Source organism: Leptopilina heterotoma, unplaced genomic scaffold (genome assembly GCF_015476425.1).
Source record: "Leptopilina heterotoma isolate Lh14 unplaced genomic scaffold, ASM1547642v1 Lhet_95, whole genome shotgun sequence".
Classification (NCBI taxonomy): Eukaryota; Metazoa; Arthropoda; class Insecta; order Hymenoptera; family Figitidae; genus Leptopilina; species Leptopilina heterotoma.
Genome location: NW_025111202.1, coordinates 648136 through 673197, shown reverse-complemented (window position 1 = coordinate 673197; position 25062 = coordinate 648136). Strand labels below are relative to the sequence as shown.

At 24.4% G+C, this 25062-nt stretch overlaps 1 long non-coding RNA gene across 1 annotated transcript in view; it reads right to left on the bottom strand.

Annotated features, from left to right (window-relative positions):
* The window catches only part of LOC122512239, a 40284-nt gene extending 29546 nt beyond the window's left edge, over positions 1–10738 (bottom strand). Inside the window, exons 1-2 of the long non-coding RNA XR_006302604.1 lie at positions 10597–10738; positions 9127–9182 (exon numbers count right to left, since the gene is read on the bottom strand). This is a non-coding gene — a long non-coding RNA (uncharacterized LOC122512239). The remainder of the gene's footprint in view (positions 1–9126; positions 9183–10596) is intronic.
* Positions 10739–25062: the final 14324 nt, after the last annotated feature.

Here is a 25062-nt window from a genome sequence, read left to right as displayed (position 1 = left end):
CACTTTGAATCAAATACAAAAATCTATCTTCATTTTTATATTATATTGACAATTTTTCTCAATAAATGAAAAGTATAATGCACTTTTTCTGTTATTTATTATTTCAACTCTAAATCTTCATTAATATATTTACTTTGGTTAAAATCAATTCAATTAAAATCTAGAAAATAATAATTTTCAAGAATTTTTAACTAAAATTCTTCTTCAAATCAATATTATTTTTAATAATAATTGAAAAATTGTTTGAGAAAAAATTCAATTAATTTTGAAAAATTCACCAAAAGTTAAAAAAAGAAAACAAGAAAAAAAAATTTGAGAAAATTCGATATTCTTTTGTGTTTCGAGGCACATTCAAGGCATTGTTAATGAAAAAATGGAATATATTTCGTATGTATATATATGTGACATGAGTGTATGTTGAATTTCCTAGAACTTAATTACTATTCAAGAGTCGAGAGTCCCTTTCTCGCATATATAATAATAGTTGGTACTTATCTTGAACGAGCGAGCGCGCGCGGCCCTTTTTCAAAATGAGAATCGCTGCCGCTTTGGGATGAGAGAGAAACGCGGTAAGAATAAGAAACTTGCTCAGCCATATTCTACATCCCTGATGATCATAACGATAAAATCATATTTCTTATGAGACACTCGGCAAAACGATTGCACTCATCTCGATTTTGCTCTCGTCGATTCTCTTGATGCAAAGCCTCCGCCTTTGAAATATCGTGCAATCTAATATTTTCGTTACTGGCCTTTTGCACACGTATTATACATATATACATGGACCAGGAAACATTTTGTTCTGCCGCGACCTTTGCCATTTCCGGCATAAACCCATTGATATACAATATTCTTAACGGTTGTATAAAGAACAGAAAAACAGAGAGGCAGAGAGAAAAAAGGCGATCTCGAAAAGAGCTAAGTGAGACATCGTGGCAAGAGACTGTATGCGACTCACTACCTTCTTTTTATTACAACAATAGCAACAACAATTTGTTGTCATGAAAAATCAAGGGTGTCTACTATTTTCGTTCTACAAAATTCCTTTTTGACATAATTTTTCCCGGTTTTTTTCTCGTCAAATTTATTTGATTTCCAACATAAATAAATGTACAAAAGGCTTTCAAAATTTTTATCAAAGTTTTTATGAATAATTAAATTATTTTGACGAGTTACATTAAATTTTTCCGAAATAATGTTTTCTAAATAATTTTAATTGAAAATTTAGAAAATAATTTAATTCAACTAAGATTATCCAATAAAGTACAAAAAATTGAGATTTATTACCGTTGAAAATTTCAAACGTTGGTATTTCTGTCAATTTTCAATAAAATATGTTTCTCAGATTTTTTCCCTTAATTTTAAGCAAAAACAAACAACTTCTCCTTTAGACACTTTTCTGTAAAACAAAATTCAAAAAAGTTATCACCCTTTTTCCATAAAAGTACAAAAAAGTGTGATTTATGGTCTTTGAAATTTTTAAACTTTGGTATCTTTTTTAATTTTGATTAAAATCTATTTTTCAGTTCTAATCCTTAAGTTCTAGGTAAAAACAAACAACTTCTCCTCTAGACACTTTTCTGTAAAACAAAATTCAGAAAAGTTATCACCCTTTTTCCAAAAAAGTACAAAAAAGTGGGATTTATTTTCTTTGGTAATTTTAAACTTTGGTATCTTTTTGAATTTTGATTAAAATCTATTTTTCTGTTCTAATCCTTAAATTGTGGGCAAAAACAAACAACTTCTCCTTTAGACACTTTTCTGTAAAACAAAATTCAAAAAAGTTATCACCCTTTTTCCATAAAAGTACAAAAAAGTGTGATTTATTTTCTTTGGTAATTTTAAACCTTGGTATCTTTTTTAATTTTGATTAAAATCTATTTTTCTGTTTCAGTCCTTAAATTTTGGGCAAAAACAAACAACTTGTCCTTTGGGCACTTTTCTGTAAAACAAAATTCAAAAAAGTTTTCACCCTTTTTCCATAAAAGTACAAAAAAGTGTGATTTCTTGACTTTGAAATTTTTAAACTTTAATATCTTTTTTAATTTTGATTAAAATCTATTTTTCTGTTCTATTCCTTAAATTTTGGGCAAAAACAAACAACTTGTCCTTTGGGCACTTTTTTGTAAAACAAAATTCAAAAAAGTTATCACCCTTTTCCATAAAAGTACAAAAAAGTGTGATTTATTTTCTTTGGTAATTTTAAACTTTGGTATCTTTTTTAATTTTGATTAAAATCTATTTTTCAGTTCTAATCCTTAAGTTCTAGGTAAAAACAAACAACTTCTCCTCTAGACACTTTTCTGTAAAACAAAATTCAGAAAAGTTATCACCCTTTTTCCAAAAAAGTACAAAAAAGTGGGATTTATTTTCTTTGGTAATTTTAAACTTTGGTATCTTTTTGAATTTTAATTTAAATCTATTTTTCTGTTCTAATCCTTAAATTGTGGGCAAAAACAAACAACTTCTCCTTTAGACACTTTTCTGTAAAACAAAATTCAAAAAAGTTATCACCCTTTTTCCATAAAAGTACAAAAAAGTGTGATTTATTTTCTTTGGTAATTTTAAACCTTGGTATCTTTTTTAATTTTGATTAAAATCTATTTTTCTGTTTCAGTCCTTAAATTTTAGGCAAAAACAAACAACTTGTCCTTTGGGCACTTTTTTGTAAAACAAAATTCAAAAAAGTTATCACCCTTTTCCATAAAAGTACAAAAAAGTGTGATTTATTTTCTTTAGTAATTTTAAACTTTGCTATCTTTTTTAATTTTGATTAAAATCTATTTTTCTGTTCTATTCCTTAAATTTTGGGCAAAAACAAACAACTTGTCCTTTGGGCACTTTTTTGTAAAACAAAATTCAAAAAAGTTATCACCCTTTTCCATAAAAGTACAAAAAAGTGTGATTTATTTTCTTTGGTAATTTTAAACTTTGGTATCTTTTTTAATTTTGATTAAAATCTATTTTTCTGTTTTATTCCTTAAATTTTAGGCAAAAACAAACAACTTGTCCTTTGGGCACTTTTCTGTAAAACAAAATTCAAAAAAGTTTTCACCCTTTTTCCATAAAAGTACAAAAAAGTGTGATTTCTTGACATTGAAATTTTTAAACTTTAATATCTTTTTTAATTTTGATTAAAATCTATTTTTCTGTTCTATTCCTTAAATTTTGGGCAAAAACAAACAACTTGTCCTTTGGGCACTTTTTTGTAAAACAAAATTCAAAAAAGTTATCACCCTTTTCCATAAAAGTACAAAAAAGTGTGATTTATTTTCTTTGGTAATTTTAAACTTTAGTATCTTTTTTAATTTTAAATAAAATCTATTTTTCTGTTTTATTCCTTAAATTTTAGGCAAAAACAAACAACTTGTCCTTTGGGCACTTTTTTGTAAAACAAAATTCAAAAAAGTTATCACCCTTTTTCCATAAAAGTACAAAAAAGTGTGATTTATTTTCTTTGCTAATTTTAAACCTTGGTATCTTTTTTAATTTTGATTAAAATCTATTTTTCTGTTTCAGTCCTTAAATTTTGGGCAAAAACAAACAACTTGTCCTTTGGGCACTTTTCTGTAAAACAAAATTCAAAAAAGTTATCACCCTTTTCCATAAAAGTACAAAAAAGTGTGATTTATTTTCTTTGGTAATTTTAAACTTTGGTATCTTTTTTAATTTTGATTAAAATCTATTTTTCTGTTCTAATCCTTAAGTTTTAGGCAAAAACAAACAACTTGTCGTTTAGGCACTTTTTTGTAAAACAAAATTCAAAAAAGTTATCACCCTTTTTCCATAAAAGTACAAAAAAGTAGGATTTATGGTCTTTGAAATTTTTAAACTTTAGTATCTTTTTTAATTTTGATTAAAATCTATTTTTCAGTTCTATTCCTTAAATTTTGGGCAAAAACAAACAACTTGTCCATTGGGCACTTTTCTGTAAAACAAAATTCAAAAAAGTTATCACCCTTTTTCCATAAAAGTACAAAAAAGTGTGATTTATTTTCTTTGGTAATTTTAAACCTTGGTATCTTTTTTAATTTTGATTAAAATCTATTTTTCTGTTTCAGTCCTTAAATTTTAGGCAAAAACAAACAACTTGTCCTTTGGGCACTTTTTTGTAAAACAAAATTCAAAAAAGTTATCACCCTTTTCCATAAAAGTACAAAAAAGTGTGATTTATTTTCTTTAGTAATTTTAAACTTTGCTATCTTTTTTAATTTTGATTAAAATCTATTTTTCTGTTCTATTCCTTAAATTGTGGGCAAAAACAAACAACTTCTCCTTTAGACACTTTTCTGTAAAACAAAATTCAAAAAAGTTATCACCCTTTTTCCATAAAAGTACAAAAAAGTGTGATTTATTTTCTTTGCTAATTTTAAACCTTGGTATCTTTTTTAATTTTGATTAAAATCTATTTTTCTGTTTCAGTCCTTAAATTTTGGGCAAAAACAAACAACTTGTCCTTTGGGCACTTTTCTGTAAAACAAAATTCAAAAAAGTTTTCACCCTTTTTCCATAAAAGTACAAAAAAGTGTGATTTCTTGACTTTGAAATTTTTAAACTTTAATATCTTTTTTAATTTTGATTAAAATCTATTTTTCTGTTTCAGTCCTTAAATTTTGGGCAAAAACAAACAACTTGTCCTTTGGGCACTTTTCTGTAAAACAAAATTCAAAAAAGTTTTCACCCTTTTTCCATAAAAGTACAAAAAAGTGTGATTTCTTGACTTTGAAATTTTTAAACTTTAATATCTTTTTTAATTTTGATTAAAATCTATTTTTCTGTTCTATTCCTTAAATTTTGGGCAAAAACAAACAACTTGTCCATTGGGCACTTTTCTGTAAAACAAAATTCAAAAAAGTTATCACCCTTTTCCATAAAAGTACAAAAAAGTGTGATTTATTTTCTTTGGTAATTTTAAACTTTGGTATCTTTTTTAATTTTGATTAAAATCTATTTTTCAGTTCTATTCCTTAAATTTTGGGCAAAAACAAACAACTTGTCCTTTGGGCACTTTTTTGTAAAACAAAATTCAAAAAAGTTATCACCCTTTTCCATAAAAGTACAAAAAAGTGGGATTTATTTTCTTTAGTAATTTTAAACTTTGGTATCTTTTTTAATTTTGATTAAAATCTATTTTTCAGTTCTATTCCTTAAATTTTGGGCAAAAACAAACAACTTGTCCTTTGGGCACTTTTTTGTAAAACAAAATTCAAAAAAGTTATCACCCTTTTCCATAAAAGTACAAAAAAGTGGGATTTATTTTCTTTAGTAATTTTAAACTTTGGTATCTTTTTTAATTTTGATTAAAATCTATTTTTCAGTTCTATTCCTTAAATTTTGGGCAAAAACAAACAACTTGTCCTTTGGGCACTTTTTTGTAAAACCAAATGCAAAAAAGTTATCACCCTTTTTCATAAAAGTAAAAAAAGTGTGATTTATTTTCTTTGGTAATTTTAAACTTTGCTATCTTTTTTAATTTTGATTAAAATCTATTTTTCAGTTCTATTCCTTAAATTTTGGGCAAAAACAAACAACTTGTCCATTGGGCACTTTTCTGTAAAACAAAATTCAAAAAAGTTATCACCCTTTTTCCGTAAAAGTACAAAAAAGTGGGATTTATTTTCTTTGGTAATTTTAAACTTTAGTATCTTTTTTAATTTTGAATAAAATCTATTTTTCTGTTTTATTCCTTAAATTTTGGGCAAAAACAAACAACTTGTCCTTTGGGCACTTTTTTGTAAAACAAAATTCAAAAAAGTTATCACCCTTTTCCATAAAAGTACAAAAAAGTGGGATTTATTTTCTTTGGTAATTTTAAACTTTTGGATCTTTTTTAATTTTGATTAAAATCTATTTTTCAGTTCTATTCCTTAAGTTTTAGGCAAAAACAAACAACTTCTCCTCTAGACACTTTTCTGTAAAACAAAATTCAGAAAAGTTATCACCCTTTTTCCAAAAAAGTACAAAAAAGTGGGATTTATTTTCTTTGGTAATTTTAAACTTTGGTATCTTTTTGAATTTTGATTAAAATCTATTTTTCTGTTCTAATCCTTAAATTGTGGGCAAAAACAAACAACTTCTCCTTTAGACACTTTTCTGTAAAACAAAATTCAAAAAAGTTATCACCCTTTTTCCATAAAAGTACAAAAAAGTGTGATTTATTTTCTTTGGTAATTTTAAACCTTGGTATCTTTTTTAATTTTGATTAAAATCTATTTTTCTGTTTCAGTCCTTAAATTTTAGGCAAAAACAAACAACTTGTCCTTTGGGCACTTTTTTGTAAAACAAAATTCAAAAAAGTTATCACCCTTTTCCATAAAAGTACAAAAAAGTGTGATTTATTTTCTTTAGTAATTTTAAATTTTGCTATCTTTTTTAATTTTGATTAAAATCTATTTTTCTGTTCTATTCCTTAAATTTTGGGCAAAAACAAACAACTTCTACTTTGGGCAATTTTATGTAGAACAAAATTCTAAAAAGCTATCACCCTTTTTCCAAAAAAGTACAAAAAAGTGTGATTTATTTTCTTTGGTAATTTTAAACTTTGGTATCTTTTTTAATTTTGATTAAAATCTATTTTTCAGTTCTATTCCTTAAATTTTGGGCAAAAACAAACAACTTGTCCATTGGGCATTTTTCTGTAAAACAAAATTCAAAAAAGTTATCACCCTTTTTCCGTAAAAGTACAAAAAAGTGGGATTTATTTTCTTTGGTAATTTTAAACTTTGGTATCTTTTTTAATTTTAAATAAAATCTATTTTTCTGTTTTATTCCTTAAATTTTGGGCAAAAACAAACAACTTGTCCTTTGGGCACTTTTTTGTAAAACAAAATTCAAAAAAGTTATCACCCTTTTACCATAAAAGTACAAAAAAGTAGGATTTATGGTCTTTGAAATTTTTAAACTTTGGTATCTTTTTTAATTTTGAATAAAATCTATTTTTCTGTTTTAGTCCTTAAATTTTGGGCAAAAACAAACAACCTTTTTTTTTAGACAGTTTGTTGTGCAACAAAAAACAAAAAAGTTCTTCAAAAAAAATACTTGATTAAATTATTTATGTAATAACTTTATGTTACTTTTACAATATAATTAAGTTATTTGGTGAGAAATTATTGTCAGAAATAGAAAAATTTGTAGGATTTTTTATTAGAATTCGTGGTAATTTCATAATTTATGATGCACACAAAAATTGAGAATTTTCTTATAAATTCTAAACTTTTAATTTTTTCAGTACTTTAATAAAAGTCCCTGACTTTTCTCTGATTTTCCTGACCAATTCTACTTTTCCTGATTTTTCCCTGACCTATTCCATAACAGAAATAACAACAGTGTTGTCCTAAAAATTTAATTTTTTTCCCTGACTTTTTCTTCACAGAAATGAATTTCTAATATAAAAATTAAAAAACGATAAATTCGTGAATTCTTGAGAAAATAATAAATTTTGGTTTCTTTTCTTTTCCCCTCGCATAAATATAATATTATGCCATTTCTCATAAGCAATAATAGCAATAATAATTCACTTTGGGTTCAGTTTTGGAATTCGAAGGTTTATTTGTTTATATTGTGGCTTTAGAAATGTGAAAGGCCATTTTTTTCTGTGAAAGGTGCGCGCGCGTTGAGGGACGACTATCAAAAAAAGAATTTTTTCTTTTTGTTTTGTTTACGAGCAACTATAACGTCGGCGTTATATGCAGAGGCGAATCCCTCTTCGTGTCAAAGCAAATGTATTTGCATAATAAAACATCCATCGCTATGATTCATCGATGTATGCGTGATATGTGCAGGGCATCGAACTCTTTATGAGAGACTGGGGAACCTGTCTTCGTTGGAGGATCGATGCGATCAGGCGAGAAGTCGAGCAAGTATTATAAAAGATAAGTAAAAGCGTCATATATATATGTTTATCAAAATCGAGAAAAAAAGGGGAAGAGAAACAATCGCGGGACAAGGCGAATTCAAAACAATTTTGTCCTATATTTCAGTATATTGGGAAATATACATAAATGAATTTTTTCACGACTCTTTTCGTTTTTTTTAAAAAAAAGTTTTCTTTCCTTATTTTTATAATTTTACTATTTTTCTATTTTATTGTTTTTATATATTTATATTTTTCGATTTTCATTTTCTGTTGTTTATTATAGAAGAAAATTAAAAAAATCAAAAACAAAAATTTAATGAAAGAGATTTAAACTTTATTTAAGAGCAATGAGTTTACTTAAAGTAAGACGAAGGTAACTAAAAGTCAGTTAAATTTAAATTAATGATAGTTTTTTAACTTATCTAAAAATCATTGAAAATCTGTATAAAAATTGAAGTTGAAATTAAAAAAAAAGTCGTAATGATTTTCAGTGACGTTTGTTTAAATTATAAAACATTTCTGCGTCTTTAAAAGAATTAATTGCACCCTAAAAAATTATTTCATAGAAATTTATTATTTAATTTAGATTGCATAGAATTTAATATTTAATTAAATAAATAAAAAAATAGAATTTTATTTACATTAGCAATCACTGTAGTAACTATTTATAAATAGTTGCTATTTCCCAAAAGTTGTTTAAAACATTTGATTTGAACTTGAACTTTGTATTTTCTTTCCAAAATATTTTCCCTTTTAGCTTAAAAGCTCGTTCAAAAGAAAAAAAAAACCCAAAAAAATGTAAAATACTCCTAAAGGATTTACAAATTGAAAAGCAATACTCGTAAATATTATAAGAAATCTATTTTCACAAAGATTGAAACCTTATTCATAAATCTCGAATTTTATGACCACGCTAAAGGTCAAGATCACTTTACCTCACACCAAAAACGAATACACGCGGTTTTAGCATATTATTTGGAAGTATTCCATGAATTTGCTGTTTTTGGCATCCATCCTGATATACAATATTTTCTTTTTTTATTTTCCAAGAATTTGGAGAAATATTTCGAAATAATTATATAATTCCAGAAAAACATATTTTTTGTGTACATATCAATTATTTCATCGCTTTTGATTAGAATCTTTTGAAGTTTTCCAGGAAAGTTACTTTAATTACTTTCCTTTTTTTGAAAATCTCAATGTTTGTAATTTTATATAGTTTTTGAAAAAATTGTACAATTTTCAAATATTAAATTCTTTTTAAAACTCACCCTTTTGATATGCTATGCTGAATAATTCCAAAAGTTCGAATTCGTCCCATGATTTTCTGAAAGAGAAAAATTTATTTTTATTAATTACTACTAATGAAATTATTAGCTGGATTAATTTAAAATCAATTAACAACTTGTCAGTAAAATTTTGACTTCTTTTCTTCATGCAATTAGTGAAAGTAAATAATTACGATTCTGATTGAAGTAATGACAAATTTTAAAAAATAACTAAAAAACTAAACGAAATTTTGTCGATTAATTAGGTCGAAATTAATTAACGGTAATAATAAATTTTTAATGAAATTAAAATTAACTGACCTCAAGATTTATTTTTTATGATTATTTTATTTATACTTGAAAATTAAATAATTTCTATATCATTGAGTGATGATTTTTTCGTCGCTTCTACCTAATTTCAAAATTTTGTTGAGTATCAAGAAAAAATTTTAAAAGCAATTATTATTGTTCCTAGAATAATTAGAGGAATAAATAGAATAATTTTGAAGAAATAAACAATAATTGTTTTTTCGATTAAAGCGATTGATTAGCTTGACAGTATATGATTGAATTGCATCTATACTCTATACATGGAAATGAGTGTGATTGATGACCTAATGAGATTGATTTGGACTCTTAATGGACTCGTGAAGTTTCTGTGACACCCGCACTTAAGTAACCCAATTTTCACTGAGAGAAACCAGTTCGCATAATAATTATTGTCAGGAGCAGGTTCGGCGAGAAATCCATTAGGCTGATTTCAGATGCTACCAATTGGAATATTATGATTCAGGTATATATGTTGGGCTTCCGAGAAAAATGTCCCGATCAAAGAGCTTGTAAATTATTCTCTCTGAAACTCAAGGGGAAAAAAAAGTTTACTTCTTAATTTTCAAAATTAGATAACAGCCAAACATTAATTAACAATGTTCAACAATGTTGTCAAAAAATTTTCAAACAAAAAGTGAAAATTGGAGAACAAAAATTTGTCTCTTTTCAACAATTGGATTTAGAATTTTGAATTTTTCCAATTTTGTGGTTTTTCTTTTAAAAAAGTAATTAAAGAATTATAACTTTTTCCCTTTAATTCAACGCTAACTCTCCAAACTTTATTCATCGTCAACCTGAACCCTAGGAATTTTGCAATTAAACAAATAAAATTAACCTTGACAATAGTCGACAAATCATTAATTTGTATAGAAAAGTTAGTTACTTAAAAAATTATAAATCAAAACTAAATTAGGATGATTCTGAAATAAAAGAAGAAATTGAACTCGAAAAATGAAAAATATGTGCAACTAAGTTTTTTTCTTTCGGCAATAGTTCCGAAAGGCGTGACCCACGTGGGAGGACACGGACGAGTGTATATAAATGCCCACACATACTTTAAGTACTACTTAATGGACTTCTGATGGTTCATACGACTAAAGACACACATAAAGAGTTCATATTCGCATTGGATCTCAATCTTACATATGCGGATGTATAAAACTGTATAAGAGGATTCACCGACAATTTTTCCTCTTTTTTTTCTTCTTCCTTTTTGATATTTATCGACAACGTTCTCCCATTAACCGAATCCGCTTAAATTATGACGTCACTGAACTCGATACACTGTCGATTACTTGTGCACGTAAGAACTCCTGGAGCTTAATATGTACTGCAGCAGCAGTGAGCAGCAGCAGTACTCATAATGTGGAAGCGATTTAACTTATATTCTGACATATTCTTGGAACGACCAAGTTGTGTGTATATAAAAAAAGTTAGTGGCGGCTACTTCTGCTGCTGCTGCTGCTGCTGTTGGAAGTGATTTCAAACCCGAAAAACCGAAGATATTTGATTCGTCGGATCAGTTTCGGTTGAAAATATTATCCACCTCGTGGAAATTAAATTTATATTTCAACCTCGTCAATATTGGAGTGCTTCAATTTTTTTATTACTATAATATGCAAACCATGTAATTGATGTTTACTGGAGGCATAAAAGGCGGTCAATTGCTTTATTTTGCAATATTTTCGTTTATAATTCGAGTATAAGGGATCTTTTTCGGTGGAATTTGTTTTTCGTATTTAATCGGAGAGAGAAATCAAAGGGATTATTTGAGAAATAAGAAAAAAATTAGGTACACCTTATTACAATTTTAAATTTTAAATTTTTAACTTTCGATTTTATCTTGATTTTCATTTGAATTTCAAATTTGATTTTTGTTTGATTTTGAATTTGATAATAATATGAATTTTTAATTTTAATTTTGACTATGATTTTGACTTTTTTATTTAAATTAAAATTTTAATTTCATTTTCATTTTTTACTTTGATTTTAAGTTTTCTGTTTTATTTTCATTTTCATTTTGACTCTGACTTTTGCTTTTTATTTTGACTATAATTTTGATTTTGAATTTTTCTTTAATTTTTACTATGATTTTTCTATTATTATTTCTATTTTAATGTTGGCTATAATTTTGATTTTTAATTTGACAATGATTTTGAATTTTACTTTGTTTTTAATTTTTACTATGAATTTTATTTTTTTATTTTAAATTTGATTTTGACCTTCATTTTTTTACTTTTATTTAAAGTTTTCTGTTAGGGTTTAATTTCGATTTTCACTTTGATTTTGATTTTGACTTTGAATTTGACTTTTTATTTTGACTGTAATATTGATTTTGAATTTCACTTTGATTTTGACTATGATTTTGCTTTTTTATTTTGATTATAATTTTAATTTTGAGTTTTCTTATTGAATTTTATTTTTATTTTGATTTTTACTTTGAGATTGATTTTTATAATATGATTTTGATTTTGATATACACTTTGATTTTTCCTTTATTTTTGATTTTCACTTTAATTTGATTTTGAATTTGCAAATGATTTTTATTTTTACTTTGTTTTTAACTTTGACTGTGATTAAGACTTTTTTATTTAAAATTTTATTTTTATTCTTATTTTTTACTTTGATTTTAAGTTTTCTGTTCGGATTTAATTTTCATTTTAATTTTGACTCTGACTTTTGCTTTTTATTTTGACTATAATTTTGATTTTGAATTTTAATTTTAATTTTTATTTTGATTTTAATTTTCACTGTAAGACCGATTTTTCTTATAATTTTGATTTTATGTTCGATTTTAATTTTTATTGACAGGTTAACTTTGATTTTTACCGTGACTATGATTTTAACTTAGATTTTGATTCATAATTTTGTTTTTTATTTTGATATTTAATTTGATTTTTACTTTGATTTTGTTTTGATTGGGATTTTGCTTTTTTATGTTGATTTTGAGCTTTATTATTGAATTTTATTTTTATTTTTATTTTTACTTTGAGGTTAATTTTTATAATATGATTTTGATTTTGAGATATGTACACTTTGATTTTTATATTTTTATTTTCTCTTTAATTTCAGTATTTAATCTCAATTTGATTCTCACTTTGATCTTCATATTTACTTTAATTTTGAATATTAATATTGATTTTTATTTTCATTTTTAAGTTTTGCTATAATTTTGATTTTCAGTTGTATTTTAATATTTATTTACAGTTTGAATATGACTTTTACTGTGATTATGATTTTTACTTAGAATTCGATTTTGATTTTTTACTTTAATTTTTATTTTCACTGTAATTTACATTCTTACTTTAAATTCAAATCTCACTTTGATTTTGATTTTTAGATCGATTTTGAATTTCAATATTAATTAAATATAATGATAAAAAAAATAATTCAATGAAGTTTAAAAAATAGGAAAGAATTTAAATTAAAGGAATAAATTTCAATAAGAGATTAGATAAAAATTAGTTTGCTTAAAATTGAAAGACAATTTTTCTTGATAAAAACAAATTTTCCATTAGTTCAACAAAATTTTCTGAACCAAAAAAAAATGGTAAATTATTTTAATATCTGCAAAAATTATAAATTGTCACACAAAAATGAAAGTAACAAAACAGAAATCCATCAATCTTGTTGTAAGAAAGTTCTCCTCAATGAGACGACTGTTTTATTTTCCCTCCACCTATCCATCATATAAACATTTTTTCACGAATATATATTTTCGATTTTTTCCATTATTTATTTATTTATTGTTTTTTTCCACGGGGGTAAATTGTGGATTACATAAATTATAGTCATTGACGATAAATTAAAATTAAATGTCTTGTAAATTGCAAAATAAAAGTTCTCAAAGTGATAAATTCAATGATTTTTAATAGTGTAAAATAATCTGTAAGTTCCATGAGATAGAGTGAATCTTGTCTTGTGACATGATGAGTAATGAATGTCTGCGAAGCCTAGATATCAAGTTCAAGGCAACTTCGCTGCTTGAAACCACTCGAATATGTGTGTTCGAGTTTGCAAAAATACCAATCCTACTAAAGACTTGTCGCAAGCTTCCTTAGATGGACCGACTGTGAGAGGAGAAGCCCCTCCTTTGAGGGAAAGCTGCGCGCAATGCAATGGTATTTAACTCGCTCTCCTTTGTCAATCAGAAATTCTCGTGTTTCTAGAGAAAAATTCTTTTGATCAAGATCTAGAACAACCGCGTAGACTGAGCTAATGACCTCGCCGCGTGAGAGGAAAAAAGAATAATGGAAAAAGAAAAAAAAAGTTACCTTCATTCATATCTCTATTGCTTATTGAAAGAGTTTTGGAGAAATTTCTCAAGAATTTTACAATTTTGTTCATTGATGCACAGAAATAACGATACTCTAATTTTAAGAAGAACCTACTTAAATAGGAGCCAAGAATATTCCCTACTTAAATTAAGTGGACCCACTTAAATTAAGTAGTGCCTTACTTAAATTAAGTGTCCCTACTTAAATCAAGTGGTGCCTTACTAAAATTAAGAATATTCGCTACTTAAATTAAGTGGTGCCTTACTAAAATTAAGAATATTCCCTACTTAAATTAAGTGGACCCACTTAAATTAAGTAGTGCCTTACTTAAATTAAGTGTCCCTACTTAAATCAAGTGGTGCCTTACTAAAATTAAGAATATTCGCTACTTAAATTAAGTGGTGCCTTACTAAAATTAAGAATATTCCCTACTTAAATTAAGTGGGGACTTTCTTAAATTAAGAATATTCCCTACTTAAATTAAGTGGCCCCACTTAATTTAAGTAGTGCCTTACTTAAATTAAGTGCCCCTACTTAAATTAAGTGGTGCCTTACTAAAATTAAGAATATTCCCTACTTAAATTAAGTGGTGCCCTATTAAAATTAAGAATATTTCCTATTTAAATTAAGTGTCCCGACTTAAATTAAGTGACCCCACTTAATTTGAGTAGGGAATATTCTTGGCTCCTATTAAGGTAGGTTCTTCTTAAAATTAGATTATCGTTTTTTCTGTGTGTTGATTTTATTTAAATAAATAGTAAATTAAATAAAAATAACTTTTAATTATAAAATTACAATGTGAAATTTTTGTAATTTTAGTTTTTGAATTTCTTTTGCGAAAATTTGCAATAAATATAGAGCTATATATCTTGAAATGAAATCTCTGCCGGTGCAATTTCTCTATCTCTCTCTCTCTCTCTAAATTGATATGATTCACACCTCCCATCTAAATCTCGGTTAGTGCAATTGGGTAGATTCATACGTGCTTTGTGTACTAACTAAGCCCTCCCAAGTTCAATCGACTATGAATTGGAATGTCGGAGGCGCTACATATTTTGCACTGGCACATCAGTCACATATAAAGATTTCCTCAATCATTTCATCAGCTTCATCAGTGAGTTCGCCACTCACCAGTCTAATCCCACGCGATCCTATCGAATAGGTCAGTGATTCTCAATCATATAAGCCCACCTATTCATTTTTTATTCATATTTCTTTTTTGCAAAAGTCATTGAATTTTTTTCATTTTCAATCATTCGATTTATTATTATTATTATTAATTGAAAATAAATTGAAAACGAATTATTAAGTTATAATAATTTAAGGTCACTTCTTTTTATGTTTAGCTTCACAAAATTCAAAATGGCGGATCCAATATGGCGAACTTTGTTTAAGTTTCGTTCGTACTCAGAAATTTTGGAATGATTATACTAATCTGATATTACAACCTGGAAACCTGGAAAACCTAAAAATGTCAGGGAATTTTATAAACCTTGAAAAAACCTGGAAAAGTCAGGGAATTTTGATCGAAATCGTGAAAAATTTCGAAAAAGAATTCAATTTTTAAAAAAAATGTTATTTAAATTCTACGCAAACATTTAGTTATTTTCATAAATATCTAATAATTTCACAGGAATCGAATTAATTAGAAATTATTTTTTTAATAAGAACATTTTTTACAGGGATTCAATTATTTTCATAAATAATAAAATTCTTTTTTGGAATTCAATTATTTTCATTAAATAATAAAACACATTGCAGACTTTCAATTATTTTTAATGCAATTTTAATAGAATTCCTCGAAAAATATAATTATTCTTAAAAATTTTATTAAAATTCCTCAAAGAAATTCAATTATTTTAAAAAGCCTTCCTATAATTTATTTATTAGAATTTAATTATTATTGTCAATACATTTTTAATTAAATTTCTTTAAAAAAAAAATTATTTTCAAAAATTTCAATGAAATTCTGTGTAGTAATTCAATTATTTTTAAAAATTAATAGAATTCCTGTCAAAATTTCAATTATTTTTAAAAACTTTCCTCAATTCAATTATTTTCAAAAACTCTTCTACAATTCTTTGGAGAAATTCAATTATTGTTAATAGAATATTTTAATCAAATTTCTCGAAAAATGAAATTATTCTTAAAAATTTTATTAAAATTTGTCAAGAGAATTTAATTATTTAAAAATTTGTTGATAAAATTCTTTATGAAAATTGCATTTTAAGAAACATTCAATAATAGTTACATTTTTATTTAAATAAATGAATTCTCGTAGATTTTTTAAAATAAATATTGATTTAAAAATGAATTTCAATTAAAATTTTTGATAATTGAATTTTAAAAGCTGTATAGCCTGGATTTTTAGAAATAATTGAATTCTGAAAAGGTTTCAAATTAAAAGTTTTGAAAATTTGAATTTTTCATACTTTTAATTAACAATTCTGTCGAATTAGTATTTTTAAAAAGTTTAATTGAGTTTTTTTTCATTTACTTGAAGTTTTTATTTTCTAATAGATATTTAATTGAAGAATTTTCGAATAATCGAAATTTCGTAAAATTAAATTGTAAACAAAAGAATTTGAAAATTCTCAAAGAACTTTTTCAAAAATAATTTTTAAAAAATTGATTTAAAGAAGAATTTTAGTTAAAAATTCTAGAAATGAATAATTGAATTGAAATGAGGAAAATAATTTTAAAGAAGTTACAGTAATAATATTCTTATAATATAAAATTATGACTTTATCAAGTTTTAATCAAGTTATTGAATTTCATAATTTTGAAAATCTTAATTTCTATGAAAAAATAATAATTATTTGAATATTTATTTAGAGAATGAGTTATTGATATTTTCGAATAATTTTACTTTTGAAGAAATTATTAGATAAATGTAATACAATATTTTTTTTGTATCTTATTATTTTGTGGGTGAATCAGAATATTCGTTAGAGTCAGAGAAAAAGTTACAGTTTTGTTTGGTAATCAGGAAGTTATTTAATATTTGGAAAAATATAAATGTAACTTTAAAAGACTGGAAAAATTCCATTTTTTAACCTGGAAAATCTGGAAAAGTCAGGGGCATTTGAAATGAGCAAAAGCGTGGTAATTCTGTACTTTTTCAAAAATTCAAAATGGCTGATTCAATATGGCGGACGACTTTTTAAAAATCTAATGCAATTTGCTTGTTACTCCTTATTTGGAGGGTTTTTTGGGGTCGCTGATTACGAATCTGATGTTAATTTTCCAAAATTCATAAATTTTGAATAAATTTTGAAAAAGTAACATTTAGATTCGAAATCAGGGACTGTTGATAGGACAGGTAAAATTATGATTCAACTGCAATTTGAAAGTATTATAAATTTCTTTCCAAACATCGCGTGATACCATTCTATGCAAATCGAACGTATCTATCAAAAGTGAGTGATTGATCAGGAAAGTTTCTCAAATATAATACAAGCAGGCGAAATTCGTATATATATAAATAATATACTAAAATTTAAAGTAATTCAAAATTCTCCTCCGCATTTCTTTTTTTTTCATTTTCTACATGTATCTCCTACATTAGAAAAAAGAAAATTCATGCACTTGAGAGGGCAAACGGTGAAATTCTCGTATTTTATTATATACACACTACACGCAGAATAGACATTTTACAACTAGAGCTAGGCGCGCTCTCGCCCATTCATCTAAACGATCGAAAACTTTTAACCAACGGTATCGATTCTAGAGTCTTATAAAGATTACGCAGCTTCACATCCGTGATTTTGCATACATATTTATAAGCGCGATTCTCCTACTTTATAAGAGAGTACACTACATACGCATGTAGATTTGAAGATATACAAATCTCCGGGAGAAAAATTCTTACAAGCATTTCATTACATGTAATGAAACTATGAAAGCTCTCGTCACTGTGGGAAATAGTTCATATATATACAATATACGCAGATATGGTAAAACAGTTATAGTATAATGGCACATATATTTTAGCCTTTAATGGCTTTTAAACACTTTGGAGAGTAATTATAAAAGTTGAAAGTAGCCTATTTGAAAGTAAGTCTGAAAGTTATTTATATTTTATATACAATATGGGGCAAAATTTCCCAAGTGTACCAAACTTAAATATAAAGGTTGTCGGAACAGTGGATTTTTTTAAATTCGTAAATTGTACGATATAATTTAAAGAATTTTAGAGAAAATACAAATTATTGCAGAAATTCAATTATGTTCAAAAATTTTTTTAAATTCTCATCAAAATTTCAATTATCTTTAGAAATAATTAAATTCTCGTCAAAATTTCAATTATCTTTAAAAATAATTAAATTTCCCTCCTAAATTCAATTATTTTCAAAAATTTTAATACACTTTTTGGCAAAAATTCAATTATTTTCAAAAAATTTACTCAATTCAATGATTTTCAGTATCTATTATTTTCATAAAATTTTCCAAAAGAATTCAATTATTTAAAAAAAAAATTCTACACAGACCTTTAATTATTTTAAAAAAATAATAAAAATTTCAGAGGAATTTCATTATTAATAATTTTTTTTATAAATTTCTTCGTAATCATTGAATTATTTTCATAAATAATAAAATTCTTTTTAGGAATTCCATTATTTTCATAAATAATAAAACACATCGCAGAATTTCAATTATTTTTAATTCAATTTTAATAGAATTCCTCGAAAAATGTAATTATTCTTAAAAATTTTATTAAAATTTATCAAATTCAGTTACTTTAAAAACTTTTGCTATAATTTATTTATTAGAATTTAAATATTATTTACAAAACATTTATAATTAAATTTCTTCAATAAATTGAATTATTTTCAAAAATTTCTAATGAAATTCTTTGCAATAATTCAATTATTTTCTAAAATTTTAATAAAATTCTTGGTAAAATTCAATTATTTCCAAAAACTTTCTTCAATCCAATGATTTTTAATATCTACTACTTTAATAAAATTTCCCAAAAGAATATAATTGTTTAAAAGGAAATTGTAATAAAATTTGTCAGAAGAATTTAATTATTTTCAAAAGTAATATATAATTCTTCAAAAAATTCAATTATGTTAAAAAATTTACAAAAATTCTCGTTAAAATTTTAATAATCTTTGTAAATAATAAAATTTTTCTCCAAAATTCAATTATGTTCAAAAATTAATAAAATTCCTGGCAAAATTTAAATTATTTTTAATATAATTTTCATCAAATTTCTCGAAAAATGCAATTATTCTTAAAAATTTCATTAAAATTCTTTGAAAATTTAAATTTTTCATATTTTTAACTGACAATTATGTGGATTTCATTTTTTTGAGAAACTTTAATTGCGAATTTTTTTTGAAGTTATTTAAAGTTTTTATTTTCTAATAAACATATTTAATTGAAGAATTTACAAATATGTAATTAAAATTTTATAAAATTGAATTGTTAACAAATAAATTTAAAAATTCTTAAAGAACTTTTTCAAAAATTAATAAAAATAATGGATTTACAGAAGATGTTTACTTAAAAACAAGAAAAAAAAATTCAAATTTGTAAAAGTTACAAATTATTGCAAGAAATTCAATTATTATCAAGAGTAATAATATTCTTCGCAAAAATAAAATATTGTTCAAAAGTAATCAAATTCTTCTTAGGCATTCAGTTATTTTTACAAATAATAAAACTCATTGAAGAATTTCAATTATTTTTAATACAATTTTAATAGAATTCCTCGAAAAATGTAATTATTCTTAAAAATTTTATTAAAATTTGCTGATGGAATTAAATTATTTAAAAATTTGTTGATAACGATTCTTTATGGGAATTGAATTTTAAGATTTAAGAAACATTTAATTATTCAATAAATTATTTATTTTTGTCTTTAAATAATTGAATTCTAGTAGAATTTTCTAATAAAAATTGATTTAAAAATTAATTTCAGTTGGAATTTCAGATAATAATTGAATATTAAAATCAATATAGCGTGAATTTTTAGAAATAATTGAATTTTGAAATGAATTTTTTTGGAAATAATATACAAGAAAAAAATGTTCTCAAGTACACTGAAAAAAATATTCTTGTTTTGAGAGGAAACTTCTTTATATAATAGGGAGTGATATATAAAATAATATGCTATTCTATTACATAATCATAGTAATATTATAGTAAATAAAATAAAATTTATCTAAATTGAATATCTATATATTACATAAGAATGGGAATTCTTTCATACACATTGTATAAGAAAGTAAATTGAGATAATATGTTACTTTTAATACACATAAATATAATTATATTCCTTACTATATATAATTAATAATTACATCTGCACTTCATCTAATTATTTTCATTTTTCTCCATTTTCGTGCTTATTTTTTTGTTATTTAAAAATTAAATATAAAATATAAATGTATCTATTGTAATAAACTTGTCTAATTAAAAGTTTTTATACATGTAAATTTATTGTATATATATACACAATATACTTCTAAAATATCTGGACTATTATAAAAATATATTTATTTCGCTATAAAATAAAATCTAATGAGGCAAAAACTGGACAAAATATGTGAAACTTTAATGCCAGTACTTAGAGATAATAATACGTATAGAATTTCTATAGATATATGAAACAAAAATTTTTATGACACTCTTGTGTAATATATTTTATATATATTAAACGTGTTTTTGTTTCTGAACTGAATAATATGTTTGTTAGAGAGATTAAAAAAAAATTAACAAATGATTATCAAAATTATGGATTTGGTTTTTTAGGCAAAAAGGATTAGGGAATATTTTTTAGAAAACGTGACTACCTGCCGTAAAATTTACTAATTTGAAAGCAAAAAGTCAGTCATTAATTCAAATTATTAAACATTTTTAATTTTTAGTTTTTACTAATTCAAATTTAGAGATAAATAATTTTTTTCTTAATTTTTTTTACTGTTTCCGGGAGAGTAACAGTGTTTTCAGGAAAGAAAGTGATCTGTTCTCTCCCTAGAGACTAAAATTTCCATATTTTCAAATAGCACTCTCACTTTCAATTCCAAGGAAATAAAGAATAAAATGAATAAAATCATTACGCAAGAATTGTTTAAATTATTGTCTTTCCCTCGCAATTGATTTCCTATAAATGTAGCGCAAGCAATATTTAATTGAGAGAGTTCTTGTACATATAAATACAATAATCCCAATTCCGAGCACGTTTAAACGCTTCCGTCACATTTCCGTTTACAAGGAAATGGAAATATTTATTTGCGAAAGCGATATATGTAGTATATTTGATTAGGGGAAAATCGAGTCAATCAACGTTAGAATAGCATTTTTTTTTCTCTAGATGTGTGAACGAGCGCGCACGCTTTGGTGTAACTTTTGCCTGTTTTTTGCCAGATTGTGTGCATAAATACATATAGATAAACATAAATGTATGAAGAATTCCACACGAGGCCCCCTCGAGGCTTGCCTACATACCAATTGAAATATCCTGTAAACTAGCGGCATTAGCCCGCCCATTCCTACGCAGATTACAAAATTAATGGCATTATAATTTCCTCTTTTCACTCGACGGCCCTCGGGAGCAGGTGCACATGCGTAGGTGAATAAATATTACACACGAGATACGAATATGGCAACATAATGATAATAATAAATATATATAGAAATATATTTCCAGCAATGTTTCCACCACCGTGAGAGAGGTGTTTTTATAACGGTCACACTTTTTGCCGTACAGTATGGAAAATGATAAGTAGCTGTGTAACACATTTCATAATGAAGCTTTACTTATGACTTTGTTTCGAATGCATTTTCTCTACACAGAAAGTATATATCTATATACATAAATGCATATGTGCGAAAATGACTTATAAAATAATATTAGAATCGCATGACTCGTTAAGAAGCACATTTACTGGTCAGAAGTCAGTTATATTGATGATTGAATTCGTAGTTAACGTCATTGCTGTGAAAAATTATTATTCTTTTTTCTTCAACATTAAAAATACCTCGAGGGAAAATTAACAATCATTTTAACTATTTATTATTTGCTGACGTTAAATAGAAATTTATTACCCGGCTATGAAGAAAGTTTTCTGCACGCACACACACTTTTCAGGTTCATTGCTTTATTCGACTTCTTTTTCTTTTCTGCTTTTTAGGAATTTTTACAACAAGTTATCGGAATTTTTTTACTATACCCAAAAAAAAAGAGAGGAAAAAACGGTAAAGATTGAAAATTATTAAAACTTAATGACCTACAGAGAATATTTTTCAAGTAAAATTTTTTCCACGTCCTAAAAAAAGGAATCTTGATCTGATGTGGATTCCTCTAAATTAAATGCGTTTTTTCGTATGTATAATGCTGTACTAAAATTGTCTTCTCTTTAGAAAATTATGGTTAAGAACTGATTAAGAATAAATATAATTAAGGATTAATAATTAATTACTATTAACTATTTATTTCACTTTAGTTCAATGTTTTTTACATGAGCAAAAAAATTTCTTTTGCTTTATTATTAAGGGGTTAAAACCTATATTTTTTTAATTAAATCAAGAAAATAATTTAAACATTTCACAAAGTTATTTTTCAGGTAATTTTTTGTGAGAAATTTAATGGTCCGAAAATTGTATTTTTTGACCCTTTTTGAATTTTTCTTTTTCTTAAAAATTGGTACATATTAAAATCCATTCATAATTTTGTAGAAATTATGTTTTTGAATCCACGAAACAATTGCCAAATGAAAAAATGATTTTTATAATTTTTATTAAAGCATTTTTTTTTTTGAGAAAGAAATCTTTGCTTCTAGGCTGAAACTGTTAAACAAATTTAATTATTACTCAATTTTTTTATATGACAATTCATTTCTTTAGCTGTTGTTTGCTTTTTTGTTTTTTAATTTTTTAAAATAATTATTCTTTTTAAATATTTTGAATTTTAAAATTAATGTATTGAAAATCATTAAATTGTTGCAAAGGATTTTATCAAAAAATTTGAAAATATAATTCCTTCAAAGAATTTTGTTAAAATTTTAAAAAATTTCAGTTAAATTCTTTTTGAAGAATTTCTCTGAATTTATTTTTTAAATAATGGAACTTTTTTAATAATTTTGATTAAAAATTTTGAAAATAATTGAATTTTTGCAAGGAATTTTACTATTTATAAATATAATTGAATTGTTTCGAATGATTTTAAAAATTTTTTTTAAATAATTGAATTTTTTCGAAAAATATTATTAAAAATTTTTTAAAAATTGAATTTTTTCGTAAAATTTTCTTGCAAATAATTTAATTTTTGCAAAAATTTTACTATTTAAAAAATAATTGAATTGTTTCGAGAGATTTATTAAAATTTTGGAAATAATTGGATTCGTTCGTGAAATTTAATTAAAAATTTTGAAAATAATTGAATTTTATGGACAATTTCTTTCAAGTTTTTAAAATAATCGTGTTTGTTAAAAATTGAAATTAAACATATAATTATTTAATTTTATTAAGATTTTAGAAAGTAATTGGGTTTTTTTGAAAAACTTTTGCAAAGAATTTTACTATTTATAAATATAATTGAATTGTTTTGAAGGATTTATTAAAAGTTTAGAAAACAATTTAATTTTTGCAAGAAATTTTACTATTTATAAATTATTGAATTATTTCGAATGATTTTTAAAAATTTTTTTAAATAATTGATTTTTTTCGAAAGATATTATTAAAAAATTCTTTTAAATTGAATTCTTTCGTAAAATTTTCTTGAAAATAATTTTATTTTTGCAAAAATTTTACTATTTAAAAAAATAATTGAATTGTTTTGATTTTTTAAAGGATTTGTTAAAATTTTAGAAAATAATTGGATTCGTTCGTGAAATTTTATTAAAATTTTGTTTAAAAATAATTTAATTTTAAATAGAATAATAATAATTTTAAATTTTACTATATATAAAAAAATTGAATTCTTAAGAAGAATGTTATTATTTATGAAAATAATTGAATTCTTGTGAAGAATTTTATTAAAATTTTTGAAATTAATTATTTTCTTGATAGTTACAATTAAAAATATCGGTGTACCCTCCACTTAAATCATGTAAATTATTTAAGAAATTATGTTAACTTTAATAAAACAAGGAAAACTGAAGAATTTTTTTCATGTTTCTAGAAAAATAGTTACATTTTTTTGTTTGAGATTCAATTTTTAAAAACTTCTAATAGACTTTTGTGATTTACAGGGGGACAGAATTAATACATTTTAGAAAATAAAAATTTCTTCATATCATTAAAAAAGTAGCATTTACACAATTCTTTTTTGTATAGATTTAAAAAAAAATTAAACTCAGTAGCTATCACCTATATTTAAAAAGTAATTACAATACAAAAACAATGTTTAAAAAAATAAAGAAATTGAAAAATCAAAGTACTAATAAAGTAGCACTTTCAGAAAAATTACCCAAACATTGTGTAAATATTTTCCAGCATCGAATATATAATATCTTGAGAATAATTCGAAATATTTTCATTATACATACCTGTATCATATTTCCAGTACACATAGGTGATATAATACACATTTATGATCTTCCACTTGTAACTCAAGAGCTGTCAGATATTGATCAGGAAGTTAGTACTGAAGCATGAAAAGCAAAAAAAAAAAAAAAGCAAAAAAAAAAAAAAAATTGTTAAATATTATTGGAATAAATTTCCCATTAACTTTGTTAGGCGGCGGGTTAATTTTATTATTTTTCAGCACGAATGAATTGTTTATTTCTTTATTGTATATATACTTTTTAACACACATGTGTATAGGAGTGTTATATTGCAAATGCGAAATGCAAGTTTCACCTCATATATGCCTCCTTGTCACGGTTATTAAATTCATAAACGAATAGAGGAATTTAAAAATTACTCTTTCTCGACCAACCCATAAAGACAGTTGATTATAAAAGGCACGTCGAACCTTAAGACATTTTTTAAATTCATTACACTTTTTTAATTTAATATTGTCTGGAAAATTAAGCAATTTTGACTTCAAAAAAAAAATATATAAAAATTGCTTGTATAGGTACAATAATAATCACGGTCACTGTTATGAGTGGTGAAATTTACGACTCGCATTTTTTAAAAATATATAATTTAAAAAATTTTTGCCATTTTTGAAATTTTTAATTTATTTTTATTATTCATTTATATTTTTAATTTATCTATATTTTCAATCATAATTTTACATACCAATCCCTAACCAAATGCAATCGATAATTGATCTTTAATTTAATTCAGTTTATAGTTTATACTCAATTCAATTCAAATTAAAAAATTTATTAAAACAATTGTTTACATAATTAATTGTATTCTTTAAAAATGT